The sequence below is a fragment of the Monodelphis domestica genome, chromosome 1, assembly GCF_027887165.1.
Source record: "Monodelphis domestica isolate mMonDom1 chromosome 1, mMonDom1.pri, whole genome shotgun sequence".
NCBI lineage: Eukaryota > Metazoa > Chordata > Mammalia > Didelphimorphia > Didelphidae > Monodelphis > Monodelphis domestica.
This window is the reverse complement of record NC_077227.1, coordinates 551,793,158-551,808,631: the sequence shown is the minus strand read 5'-3', so window position 1 is coordinate 551,808,631 and position 15,474 is coordinate 551,793,158. Positions and strand designations below refer to the sequence as shown.

The 15,474-nt window shown below is 35.0% G+C and overlaps 1 protein-coding gene across 5 annotated transcripts in view; it reads left to right on the top strand.

Moving 5' to 3' along the window:
• SNTG2 (syntrophin gamma 2) overlaps positions 1-15,474 on the top strand; it is a 771,339-nt gene that overhangs the window by 639,919 nt on the left and 115,946 nt on the right. The gene's annotated exons all lie outside the window — the stretch shown is intronic.

Here is a 15,474-nt window from a genome sequence, read left to right as displayed (position 1 = left end):
TAAAAAGTTTCTAGATCTTTCCTCTAGTGGTGCAGCCTGTGGGAATTATCTCCACACTAAAACAAAGTATCAGAACAATATTTTGTTTATCTATTATATTCCCTATAAGATTAAAGTTTAATTTGGATTAGGACTCTGTTTTATCCTTTTTAGACTTGCAGAAAATTAAAACTGGAAAATACAGAAATGTTCAATCAAACACATTTATAGAGAATGAAACAGAGGAGGCCTAGATTAAAAAGTCAAAACTTGCTCAGACACAAAGCTTCTAAATTTCAAAATAAAGATTTGAATTTAGATGTCGTTACCCAAAGTCTAGTGCTTTTGCTGCTATGCTCTTAAGTCATGTTCTCTGTCTCTCCACATCCTATTGTAAATATATATGATGGAAATATAGATTCTTGGATAAATGAAATCTATATATTAAGTGAATGAGATATGAAAGTATATATGAGTAGTTCTTTCATCTACAGATTATTAAAAAGTGTCATTTCTAAATTTTTCTCTTGGAAAATCAACCTCTTATTCTAGCATAATAAAAGCTTCATTTACTCAAAGTATACAGTAGTCTTTGACACTTGGTAGTAAATTCATATTATTCAGAAACAATAGTCATCATCCTATGCAGCACCTTATTTATCAAGGACTATGGGAGAAGAAACTATTGCACATAACTGAATTTTCTATTTAAGTCAAGTCTTTAAAACTTAAAAACTGAATGTGGGTAGAACTCTTCGTGCAAATCCCTTGCCTTTATAACCCAAGGATACTAGGAAAACAAATGAATATATTCTTGATGTCTCAGTATCATTATGGGGATTAATTATTGTTTCATTACATAATTATTTTCTAATTATTTGTCAATAGATTAATATTATGTAAAGATAGCAACTTCTTTCTGGATGATCAACAGATAAATATCCCTTCCTCCAGCAGTCATTTAGAAGGTCTCTTTGGGTTTTTCAGTATCATTTTTTAAACTTTCTTTATATTTATTCCCTATAGCTTTACAAGTTATAGAAAATTAACAAACTTTTTGGGCTAATGTGCAGAGATTTTTGCAAGGAAATATAAAGGAAAAGATAAATCTGCCCAACCATACATGACAGTCAAATAGCCACTAACTACTAATATACACCTTTTGAAAGTTTTTGTTTGCATTATATTCTCTAGTCACTAGAATCCACAATTTATCTCCTGCACCAGCCTCTAGACATTTCTCCCTGATCATATGATTTGCTCTTTTAATCATCTTTTGAGCAGGAAACTGGATTACCAAAACCATAGCTTATTGAACAGGTAATGTGATATATAACAAAGAGATCACTTGCCCAAATCAGATAATCTAGGGTTAAAAATGATATCTGACATCGATAAGCTATGTGACTGTGGCCAGATGCTCAATGCCTCTGAGTTTCTTTATCTCTAAAACAATGACTAATATATTTCATGTGATTTTCAAAAAGAGAATGCTTTGTGAATCTTGTAAAACATTATAGTATATAAAATGTAAGCAGGTATTAGAAATGACTAAAATGAATGAACTTCAATTCAAAAACTCTAATATCCATTTTAGCTACTTAGAAACTTTTAACTGTAAGTTGTTCTTTGCTTTTTTTTATTTTATTTCTGCTGTATTGCAGATAGTTGAAGTAGAAAAATGACATCCAGATGAGTGAATTTTATAAGTGATTTTTATCAGCGATAAGCATATCTGATATTATCATCTACTTTATATTGTTCAAGGCACTTTCACATCATTTATCTTATTTTTAAAATCATATCAAGTCTAAGTATTAGAACCTATAGATCAGAGAAATTAATTGATTTGTCCCTAGTTTATGGAAGTGAATAGTAGATCTAGGAAGGGAATCTAGGTATCTCAAATGCTAGGGTAGGGCTATTTCCATTAAGTAATCAGGCAAATGAACCCAGATCTCAGAAGACATTTACAGACAACATTTATGTGACTTAACCATATCTGACAAAGTTGACATTGGTATAGACTTAAGAGCATACAAATAGCCTAGAATGTATGGTGGAGATATTACTATCTTTTATTTCCTTATTAAGTAGATGAAAAAGCTGTGTTAATATACTAGAAAGGGCCCTGGATCTGGAATCAGGAAGAATGTGTTTAATCCTAGCTTAAACCTGATTACCTGTATCATATAGGAAAGTAATTTTATCTACATATTATATATATATATACATATATATATATATATATATATATACCTCTTTCCTTATCTATAAAAGAGAGATGATAAGTTTTCCAAAATTCCTTCTAACTCCAAATCTCTCATCCTTGGAATCAAAGCTATCTAACACTACAATGGCATGCTTTGGGAGGGAATGGACCCCCAACTCCCCCCCATCATTTGGAGCTCGTAATCCTAGTCACCTTCAGCCTTAATCCTTATCCTTGTGCCTGTATTAGAAATATTGAGAACACAAAATTGCTTAAATAATTCAAAGCAACTGCAGTGCAATTGGTGTTGGGGACCCCTTTACCTATGCCAGGTGGAGTGCATCCATAGTTTAGTAGGGAAAAAATTAGACTATTTTTATCAATGAAAAAAATGAATTACCATTAGGAACCAACCCTCCAATGAGGAGCATTGCTGAACTTTGATAAGATTTTCCTTTTCTAGCAAGCCATTACCAGAAGCCTTTCTAATTTGGGAGAACCTTCCAGACACTGTGCTCCATTGATCATTGTGATCCAAGGTCACAAAAGAGGAAGGACACAAGTTTCAGCAGGCAAAATATATTCAGGATGTTGTTGTTTAACCATGTCAAACTCTTCATGACCCCATTTGGGGGTTTCTTGGCAAAAATACTAGAGTTGTTGGCCATTTCTTTTGCCAATTCATTTACAAATGAGGAAACTGAGTTAAACAGGTCTAAATGATTTGCCTAAGGTCACACAGTATGTGTTTGAGGTCAGATTTGAATCCAGGTCTTCCTGACTCCAGGCCTGTCATTCTATCTATTATGCCAGCTAGCTGCTCTTTTTTCAGGACACTGGAGACTAAAAAATAAGAATGACCTTTTTAGAGGAGAAATTTCTTAGAACAATAAGTGCAACAAATGAATTTATAATGTCCTCTGCTAGTTGACAATGAACTGACATGAAAACCTTGGATAAGTCATTTATTCTTTTTTGATTTATTAGTTTACACATATAATTACTATTTTCTATCTTTGAGTAATATTATGAAACAATTTCAAGATAAATGCTTAAGGAAACCATACTAGAGTTATTCACAAAACCCCTGCTAATATTAATGAGAGGTCATATAACATGTTGTATGGTGTGCTGAAAAAGTTTTCCATTGATTCTCCTAGGAGAAAAAAACAGAAAGCTCCTAATATAAATTCAAGTGTGATATTAAATAGTACCTAGATTAGAAAAGATTTATGGGATCATTAAAAGGTAATTACTGATCTGTTACCCAAAGCACCAGTTTAATTACACAATTAAGTTTTAGATTGCCTCCATTACATACAGGAAGCTTATTGTTATTTTCATTTACCTAGTCATTTGCAGGGTTTGGGGGGGTTATTTTTGGGGATTTTCTTAGATGTCATTTTGAGGCAGGTTTATTTTAAAGTTAATGCCATCAACATAAGTGTGTGGTTAAAAAAGCAATATAATAAGAATGGGGGCTCTGGAGTCAGAAGGTTTTAATTCATATCTCACATTAAATTTACTACCTGTGTCACTATAGGTAAGTTAAACAAAATCCTTCCTCTTCAGTCTCCTCACTTTTGAAGTGGAGGATTCAGTTAGATGACTCCTGAAGTTTACTATCCTTTATATATTTCACTTAAGTAGCTTATTTAAAAAAAAAAAAACAATAGCAATCAATTGGTATCTTGTAGCTTTAGTAATTATGAAAAATTTTAAAAAACAAATCTATCAATTCTAATTGGCCTTGTGCCACGTATGCCTTTATATCACTAACAGAAAAAAATTGTAAACGTCCACCAAGGAATTTTAGTATAATTTTAGAATCTCTTCTTAATTCTCATCAAAATTAAATATTTTTCTTTTTAACCATCATTCATTTGAAATAACTTCAGTGTAGTTAAATTCAAGAATTAACACTTTTACCATTTTTGCCTAGTTTGTATAAGACACAATACTACATGCTGAGAATGCAAAGACTAAACTAAATGTAATCTCTGTCCCAAGATTACCCTCTATAGCTATGAAAAGGATACATTTACAAAGATCAGTAAATACAAGCTAATTTGAGGAAAAGGGGAAACTAAATTTAAGAATATATGGAAAGAGTCCACATGGGAAGTGATGCCTTGTTTGAATTTTGAATAAAGTTAAGGATTCAAATAAATGGATCACATTTCAGGCATGAGTGACAGCCATTATGAAAAGCACAAGGGTAGGGAATAAAATACTGAGTTTGGGAGAGAACATATTGTCCAGTTTGACTGAATGAGAGACTTTCCAGAAAGGTTACAAAGGTGAAGTAAATCTGGAAAGGTAAGCTGGCATTAGATTGCAAAGGGTTTTAAAGGTCAAATGAGCAGTTTATATTTCAACTCTCAAGTAATAGTGAGCCACTGAAGTTTCATGAGCAAAGGATGAACATAACTGGTATTTTAGAAATATCATTTTGACTGCTTTGTGAATGATAGATTAGTAAAGGAGACTCAAAGCAAGGAGACCAATTCAATTATTACAATAGCCTATGCAAGAGTTGATGAGTACCAGAACAGATATGGAAACCATGTGAGTAGTGTAATAAAAAAGTAAACTGAGTTGAAACTATTACTTCTTGAAGTAGTGAAGGATAAACTGAGGGGAAACTGTTACTTCACAATGACTGTTGTTCTCTGGCTGGCTGTGTCTAGAGAGGCTGCTATAGGAACCTAAACCTGCTTATATGTAATGGAGGGAGAACTAAGAAATGCTGGGGCATGCTGCCACACACACCCACAGATGCTGGTATACAGGGGACACTGCTTATAAGGGACTGCTCTGTGATTGACTCTGGGGTTTGCCTACTGATCCCTACTGATTTTTGATGGGTCAATCTACTTCCTAAACCTCCGTCCTCCTTCACACCCTCCCTTAACTAACCTCTCCCTTTTTCCTCCCTCACCTCCCAAATCTTCTTTGAAGCCTTTGCTTCTTCCCTCCCTCCTGAATGAACTATAAAGATACTCCAGTTGCTTTCTCAGTCAGAGGGTTTATTGGGATAACAGGATGGGAAACTGAGGTAAGAGAGATGAGGAATTTCCCTAATCTAAATGAGGTAAAGTTGAGGGTTTGGGGAGTCACAAGCGTGTCTCTTAAGCAGTTAGAAAGATGGAGGTCAATGGCGTTCAAGATCTTCTTTCTTCTTCTGCACAACTCAGCCAGATCCCTCAGCTTAACTCTAGAATGAAACAAATTTCAAAGTCTCTAAGTTTCTCCAGGCCAGCTCAAAAGCTAAATAGATCACCAACCCAAAAGCTTCTCCCCTTATCAGCTTCCACTGCTCAGAGTCAGAGACAAAGTCCAAAAGTCAAGTCAGCCTCACAAAGTCTTACAGCCAGCTTCAAACCTCCAGGGAGCAAGATTGTGACTTCCAGTCCCAGACATAGAGACCAAAAGCCTCTCCCCATCAGCTCAACTTCCAACAACTGGGGACATTCCCTTGGAATCTTCTTTTGCATCTTGGTCCACGGGTCCTGCAAAAATCTCTCTCTCTCTCTCATATCTCTATCACAGATTGCATTTTATTGCTAATAAAAGATAGAGATATGAAGAGAGAAGTTTTTGCAGGACCCATGGACCAAGATGCAAAAGAAGATTCCAAGGGAATGTCCCCAGTTGGTGGCAGTTGGAGCTGGGGGAGGGGGCTTTTGGTCTCTGTGTCTGAGACTGAAGTCACTTTTTCCCTGGGGCTTTTGCTGGCCACACTCTGATTGGAGAAACTTCGTTTTTGGTCTCTGTGTCTCTGACTGGGAGACACATTCTCTTTCCCTGGAGGTTGAAAGCTGACTGAAAGATTTTTGTGAGGCTGACTTGGCTTTTGGACTTTGTCTCTGGCTCTGAGCAGTGGAAGCTGATCAGGGGAGAAGTTTTTGAGTTGGTTGTCTATTTTGATAGTTGAGCTGGCCAAGAGGAAACTTAGAGACTTTGAACTTTGTTTCTATCTGAAGTTAAGCTGAGAGATCTGGCTGATTTGTGAAGAAGAAGAAAGAAGATTTTGAACAGCTATTGTCCTCCATCTTTCTAACTGTCTAAGAGCCATACTTGTGACTCCCCAAACCCTCAATTTTACCTCATTTATATTAGGGAATTCCTCATCCCTCTTACCTCAGTTTCCCATCCTGTTATCCCAATAAACCCCTTGACTGAGAAAGCTACTAGAGTATCTTTATAATTCACTCAGGAGGAAGGGAAGAAGCAAAGGCTTCAAAGAAGATTTGGGAGGTGAGGGAGGAAAAAGGGAGAGGTTGGTTAAGGGAGGTAGTGAGGGAGCAAGGGGGTTAAGAAATAGATTGATCCATCAGCAATCAGTAGGGATCAATAGGCAGACCCCAGAGTAAACCCCAGAGCAGTCCCCTGCATACCAGCATCTGTGTGTGTTTCTATCTCCATTACCACCAAGCAGTTTCAAGTCCCTGTAGCAGTCTCACTAGTCACAGCCAGCTAGAGAAGAGAACAGCAGCCATTGTGAAGTAACAGGTTTCCCTCAGTTTACTATTCTCCTTTTTCAATATTAATAGTTTCCGGTCAGTTTATATTTTATTATAGTAGACAGAATATATGAGATTCAAAATATATTGAGAAGAGAGAATGAAAAAGATTTGACAACTGAGTGTAAAATGGAGCTTGTTGGAAATAAAGTGACAAAGACAAAGTCAGGCCAATAAACCTGAGTAATTGGAAACATGACGGCATCTTCAACGGGAATAGGGAAGTTTAAAAGCAAGGAAAAGTTTACATCTTTTATTGTTGTTTATTCAATTATTGGTATTCAGCTCTTCATGACCCCACTTGGGAGTTTTCTTGGCATAGATAATGGTTTGCCATTTCCTTCCCTACTTCCTTTGGCAGATGAGGAAACTAAGACAAACAGGATTAAGTGACTTAATCAGGCTCACACAACAAGTAAGTGTTTGAGTCTGAATTTGAATTCAGATGGCCTAGTGGATAGAGTGCTGGACCTGAAATCATCTTCCTGAGTTCAAATCTAATTTCAGATACTTAGTAGCTATATGATTCTAGCCAAGTCACTTAACTGTTTGCCTAAGATCCTCATCTCTAAAAGGAGCTGAAGAAGGAAATGGCAAACCACTCTGGTATCTTTGCCAAAAAAAAAAAAAAAGCCCAAATGGGGGCACAGGAAGTCAGTTATGACTGTACAATACAAACCTCCTCATTGCAGGGCTAGCACTCCATCCACTGTACCACCTATGAAACTATTGAACTATGTTATATTCAAAAATAACACTTCCAATGATGAAAGTATTTTTATAAATTCTTATGTAAGTATGAAAAAAATAAGGAGAGTTTCTATGCTTATTTTTCTTCTAATTAGTGTTTGGCTTCAGTTCAAATTTAATGAGGTATTATATCAACTTTTACAAATGCTAATCATTATTGCTTTGCATATTGATGTTTACTGAGATACAAGGAAATGTTATGCTCTTAAGGGAATTAAATGCATTCATCTAAGGAGTGTATATAAATTTTTATATTTTTGGAAATTCCTATGAACTTTTAACATTTACATGGTCCATTCCAGATCTTAAAAAGATGATGATGTATTATCATAATCACCATCATCTCAGAACTTTAAAAATTTTTTCAGTCAATTAGTATACTTGAGTGAACTTTAGAATCATAAATCTCAAAAATGGAAGGGACCTTACAGGCTATTTAGCCCACCAACCAAAAAGAAGTTTCACTCCACTTTGCTTCTCATTACTCCACTTTGCTGTCCTTCCTTGTTTTAACTTTATTGAATGGGTTAAAATCCTCTAATCTTATTACCAAACTGCTAATTCAAGCTTTCCCTAACATCATCTCCCCTTTGATAGTAGGCCTGGAGGGCAGAGTAACAAAGTCCTCCTAATGCCTTCCTTTATTGAGGGTAAAAATGGGACTTTCAGATCACTCAATTCCACATCTAATGCTCTGTCTGTTTTCAACTCCACAAAACAAGTTACTTCCTGGCTTTCCCCCATATATCCAACTTTTCTCTCATCTTGTGTGTGTGGTCTCCCCTGTCCCCTTTATATTGTAAGTTTCTTGAGAACAGGAGCTGTCTTTCTTTTTATGAATGTGTATCTCCGGCACTGAGCATAGTGCCTTTAAAATAAATGTTGATTGGATTGGATTGGATTGGATTACCTCTGTATTATTTCTAACAAATTCTAATTATACAGAAAAGATATATTTGCATTATGAGAAATAACATTAGAACATTGAAAGGAACTATGTATGAATGAGTAAATATTTATTAAACACTTAATATGTGCCAAGAACTGTTCTAGGTCCTGGAGATTCAAAAAGAAAAAAAAAAGTGAAGCAATCCCCATTCTCAAGAACTAACTGGAGGAGACAACACATACTACAGAATTCATCTGCAAGTGAGGTGAAAGCACCCTGAATTCCAAAGTGTTCAGTGCCAAGGGGTATAGAAAGCCCAGAGACACTAAAATTGCAAAAGCAGGTCACATAATAGCACCTGGGGTTTGGAGAGAAGATAGCAGGTTCTGGACGACCTCAAGATGCCATGCCAGGTAGATAGTAAGATCTGATTACCCTCTGGCACATTTCCTGGCACACATTAGATACTTAATAAGTGTTCATTGATTGTTCAATTATTCTCACCAGAATGTTTAAAGTTAGTGACTCCCAGTATGAATAGCATTTGCCATGTGTTGTGAAGAGCCTTTTTACTCTTCCCAGGTAGCCAATAAATCAGGATTTGGGCAGCTTGAATATAGGAAGGCAAAGAGCAGGAAAGGAAGACTGGATGTTTTCAGTGTTATCTGAGGAGACAGAAAGGTGCCACAAATTTGTGTTTCACCCATCATCTTGATAAATTTGTGTCTCTTTTCTTGCATTTGAGTATATATTATTTGTAAATAGACTTTTATGGTTGTTCTTTTAGAAAAAATAGAAAAAATGATTTATTCATCAAGAATAGGCTAACTTCATTTGCTTGTTTGATGGGGATACTAAACTGGTAGATCGGGGAATGTTTTAGATATCACTTACCCAGGTTTCAGCAGAGGCTGTAACTCGCCCCTTACTATAGTTTTAGAAACAAAATGAAAAGATATTTGTCAATTAGAGTGCAGGAGGAGGATTTAAAATGGTTGAATGACTAGACTCAATGTATGGTGATTACCATATTGATGTCAGCCTGAAGGGTGTTCCAATGGGATCTTTCCTAGGCTATTCACTATATTTATCAGTGTTTTAAATGATGACTGGGCCAGTTTGTTGGGTCTGCTTCTTAGAGGTTTCCACAGCTAAAGCACAGTGACCAAAGATGCTTTTTTGCAGTATATTTTTAAGTTATATAAACAAAGACTTCTGGCTTTCATTGAGACAGGTAGGTGAGGTGAGTAGAGATAAAGAGATGGGTTAAGGTAAAAAGTGCAAGGAGATAGTCAGATCATATTCTCACTGAAGAACCAAGAATTAAAAGAATCCCGGAAGTAGAAGAACAAATATGTGACTTGATCAAAAGATGGCAGTCTGGTTCCTGGAGGAGATGATGTTTAAGCCATCATTAGGGGAAAAAGCAGGTCTCGGACCTATTGAGAGGAAACCTCTTGACCTGGTTTCTAGGTTGTGACAGGTTATCATCATATATTATTCTTTGTCTCACACAACATGCCTTATTCTCACCCCACACAGCCAGTCATTTGCAAAATCTTGGTGTTTCAAGCTCCTCAACATCACTCATCTGTGCCTTTGACTCTATTCACATAGCCACTTATCTAATTTAGGTATTCAGTCCCTCTCCTCTGAAGTACCATAATTGGTCTCCTTGCCTCAGTCTCTCCTCTTTTCAATCTATTCTCTTCATAACTACCACAGATATTTTTAAAGGTCACATCTGACCACTTCACTCTCCTTCACAATAGCTCACAGTAGCTTCCCTTTATCTCTGGGATCTATTGATCAAGAACAAAACCAAGAGTTGAAAAAATAAAAAAATAGAAAGAAGTTTATTAAGTCATTTGGAAAGGAGGAAAGCCAGAATAAGGGTCTCTTCCCACTAAGCCACTACAATTTTTACACTATATAGAATTCAAACTAAGAGATAAGGAAACAGCTGATTGGCCAACATAAAGGCAGTTTCCAGATAAGACATGAAGATTGTTTTAGATATATAATGGTAGGAAACTTTTACAGTCTTTATATCTGTGGTTAATCCCTAGGAAAGATGTTTTGGGGTCAGTATAACCTGAACATCATTATTAAATAAATATGGTTTCTAAGTAATATATCTAGTCACTCAACCACTCAGGATTAGCTTCAGACAATGTAATAAAGTTTTCCCACTGATCAAATAAGAACACTCCTGTTTGGCATTTTAAACTCTTCACAACAAGCGCCAACTTAACTTTAGTAATTTATTATATTCTTTTTGCTGTACTGGAATGTCTAGCACTTAGCATAGGGTCTTGCACATAATAGATTTTTGTTTATTGATTGATTGTACTCTGAGGACCATTCAAACTGACCTTCTTACTATTCCTCATTCATATTTTTTCTGCCATCATCCTATATTTTCTCTGGCTATAATTTAAGCCTGAAATGTATTTTCACCTCATCTGTGTACCTTAAAATTCTTTGGCCTTCAATACTTATGAAGAAAACCATCACCTTATACATGAACATTTTCCAGGTCTTCTAAAACCTAGGTCCATTTAATTCATTACCTTGAATTTATTTTATTTAAATTTTGTATATATTTCCTTATATATACTTTTGTTCCCTCTGAAAGAATTAAGGTCCAGGAGTGCAGTGACTATTTCATTTTTTGTTGTAATCTCAGAGCCCATAATTATAAATGTCAATTTGTTTATACTAATTAACTGATTGGTTAATTGGAGAATACTTCCAAATTAATGAGAACAAAGGTATATTTTAGTATTTGAATATTTTATTCACCTGCTTGATTTTAATGCCTACAAACTTTGTTGAATTCCCAATTTTTTTGAAAAAGATTGTAGCATGAATCAGAGGAATATTTAAGAAAATTATTTTTAAAAAGATATAACCAACACTTTTATGGAGGTTGACTTTGAAAAATTCAAATATCTTACCATGAAGTATTTATTTGGCAAGTGGTATTAAAAATAAAACAACTTTTTTAAAAAATTTACTCCAAAAAAGATATTTCAACATTTTCTTCACATAGATGTCCATCTGTTATTTCCTAACAAAATGTCAAAAATTTATCACTTCAAAGTGATATGCATTTTTATTTTTAAAAAGATGTTTCCCAAATTTGCTGATCTTTTCCATTGTAAAAAGTGGTTATCCATAGTATGCTAATTATAATATATTTCTTTCAAAATGGTCATCAAATGTAAAGATGGAGATCTTCTTGTATCAATCAAGGTTTCTCTCACTGATTGAGGTGCTGTTACCAATGAGGAAAGGTGTGGATTATATGAGCAGGTAGGAGGATGAGTGAAACCTATATGAGAGGAAATGGCAGCATCTCTCTCTCTCACCCTGGTGTGAGCAAGAACAGGGGTTGATGTAAGATCTTTGAGACAGGGAAAGGCAATTCCTCTCTCTTTCTCCTTCTCAAGTGATAACAAGCAGTCTATATCCTTGAATCTCTTTTGTTGTCATGGCTGAGGGGATGAGATGACAGTTTCCCCAGTCACAGCTCTACAGGAAGATTTCTATAGTTCCTTCCCCTAAGGAAAATATGTGGCAGACTGTGTCTGACCTTACCACAGAGGAACAGGTCTCTGGTTAGAGGCCTGTTTCCAAATTACTTTAGTCCCCTTTCTCTTATGAATTAGGCCAATCTGAATCTGACTGCTAAATAAGGGATTTATTAAAGAGATAAGGTAAATGGGTTGAGAGGAAGAGGGTAGAAGGTGGCCCTCTCTGAATATCTATGCACTCCTTGTTTCAAGGGGCTGATGTCTATAGCCACGAACATTTCTGCCCCTTTCCCAACTAAATGCCCTTTCTTTATTCATATACTATTATATCCTGAAGAAACAATCTAGAAACAGTTTTGGGGAGTCCAGGAGGATCCAGGAGGGCTGGTCTCTGCTTGGGGAGTTCAAACCAGACCCCCTCTCCTCCCCCAGGTCTGTGATGTTTGCAGTAGGTAGAGGAAACAGTAGTAGGATTTCTGGAGAGAAAGCAGCTATTGGTTCAAGGCAAGAATAAAATGTCTTCACTGATGGCTTCAACAGATCTTCAGCCACCCAGAAATGGGACATTTCAGCTCTCAGTCCTGAGGTAGAAGAACAAGGGGTTCTTCAGAATATCCCCCCCATTCTCCCAGAAGCCATTGCTCTTCCAGCTGTCATTCTAGTCCTGTCAGTGAACTGTAGAATTCCAAAATCCTTCTTTGATCCATCCAAACACAAGGCAATTATGACATTACAAATTTTATCTTTTTTAAAAAACATCATCTCCCTTTGTCTCTATATCTATCTTCTTTCCCACACGGGGAGTCCTTTTTTTTTTTTTTGAAAAAAAAGGAGAATGAAAAGTTGTTTGCAAAACTAAACAATACTTGATCAAGTCCAAAAATATATGCAGTGTTCCATATTCATATTTCTATCATCACTTTTTTTAAACAGAGACAGGTTATTTGTTACTCAAAGTTAAATTCTATCATTTTCATAGCTTATTGATTTGGCTTTGTTGTAATTCATTCCATTTTCATTACTTTCGCTATTGTGTACTTTGCTTCATTTCATATGAGCCTTTCTATGTCTCTCTATAATCTTTATTGCCGTTAAGATGCAGTCATATCCCAATATATTCATGTTTCACATTCACTTTAACCCTTTACTAATCAACAGACATCCACTTAGTTTTTAGTTCTTTGTTCCTACAAAACAAGTGCTGCTATAAATTCTTTGATTTATGATGACCATTTCTTCCTAGTTTTTACCTCTTTGAGGTATATTCCAAACAGTATAGTCTCCTGGACAGGAAGTATACTTTAGTCATTGTTATAGCATTACTCTAAATTGCTTTCTAGAATGGCTGGATGAATTCAAAGTGTCATAAAAAATGTTTTAAGGTACCTAATTTTCCATAATGCCTGCAACAGTGAACATCCTCACTATGTCTTTTTTACCAATTTGTGATATATGAGATAAAACCAAATTATTTTCACATGCTTTTTATTGATAGCAAGAGAAATGTTTCACATAATTGAATACTTCTTTTGAAAAGTTTGTTCTTTTTTACCATTAATTCATGGGGGAATGGATTTTGGCATGATATATTTGTGTTTCCTCTATATTTTGTATATCAGATAAAGGTGGAATTTTAACAATGAGTGAGAAAATGACTATTTTCTTGAAAGAAATTCATCCTGTGGAAGGAACATTTGAAAAAATGCATATTTGGAAGAATTTTTATCCTTATGTTGTCCAAAACAATATATTACCTATAAATAATCTCATGTGGGCACATTTCAAAAATTTGAAAACAAAAAATCTGTAACTTGTCTAAAAATCTTTCAAATAAAGTTTCAGAGGTTTTATAATTTATTTTTGTAATCCAACAATTTTAAATTAGAAAGAATAACTGATTGATATTGGAAAAGACAGAAATTTAATAGCCAAATTTCAACTTAAAATAATTAGGAGATAATTTTTAAATGCCCATCATGATTTATGAGACATAGCCAATATTATATACTTACCCCTTGAAGATATCTATATCTTTATCTTTAGATAAATATGTAGAGATATACACATGCATACACACAGACATTATATGTTCAGAGAGAGAAGTGGCACAGAGTACTGAGCCTGGAGTCAATAAGACTTCTCTTTCTAAGTTTAAATCAGGCCTCAGATACTATGTGACTCTGGGCAAGTCATTTAACCCTGTTTGACTCAATTCTTCATCTGTTAAGTGTTCTTTTTTAAATTTTTAATTTAATTTTTTTAATTTTTAAAATGTATTTAGTTTTTTTCTTCATGGTTATATGATTCTTGTTGTCACCCTCCCCTTTTTCCTCCCCTGGGTTATACCTATATTATCACTTAAATCCTATTTCCATATTATTCCTGTTAAATGATCCTTTTGCAGGCAATGGCAAACCACTCCAGTATTTTTGCCAAGAAAACTCCCAATGGGTTACAAAGTCAGATGTGACTGAAATTACTAAACAACATTTGTATGTGTCCGTATGTGTTTAATGTGTATGTGTGTGCATGTTTATGTCCATATACATATATACACATGTACATTCTATATAATTACCTGTATATAGAATGCATGTGTGCGTTATACTTATATTTACATATGTAAATATATATTGAAATTTCTCAACTGACAGAAATTAAAACTGACTATAAAATTAACTCAATTCTGTACACATAAAGAGATAAGGACTGTTTTTGTCTTTCTTTGTGAGCTCAGTATTTAGGACAATGTCTGGTATGTGATGGGTATTTAATAAGTGCTGGCAAACAGACAGATTTAATGGATACAAAGAATTCTCCAGGTAAAGAAATTCTAACAATGCCAATCAGCAGATTCTCTGCAATTTATAGGTTTAGAGTTCTCTGGAGCACTAAGAGGTAAGGATCTTGAGCAAGGATTATGTGGCAACTACAGATCAAATGTAGCTACTTAAACCCCAAGTTTCCTGTCTTTCAGGCTGGCTCTCACTGTGCAAAGTGTATGTGCCTCATTTATAAATAAGATTGTTACATTTGGGGAATGACCAAAAATATCTTACCTAGAGGGTGCACAGGCAAGCAACTTTGGTGACCAGTGCCCTCGGCAATCTGCCTATTAGAATAAAATTGCTAAGGTAAGAGTAATGTTGTTGATATTCCCCCAAGAAGCTAACATTAGCTCGAACTGCAGTCATAAAAGCATTTTTCTATAAAGAGGGAAATGATACTTCTGAGATATTATCTATAGCATTTAAATTTTTTCTGTCCACTTAATTTCCCATGTGCTTTTTAGAAAATATGAATTGTCATTTAGCTATGCTTAACTCATCCTGCATTTGTGAATCTGATTATTTAGATACATCAGTCAGTCAACGTTTATTAAGCACTTACCATGTGTCATTCACTGTGTGTGAAAACAAGGAAAGGCAAAAAACAGTTCCTGACCTCAAGAAGTTCAAAGTCTAATATGGAAGACAACATGGAAACAGTTATATATAGATATAGATATAGATATAGATATGCAAGATATATACAAGATGAAACTGAGATAATCCTTAAGGGAACACTCTAAGAATAAAG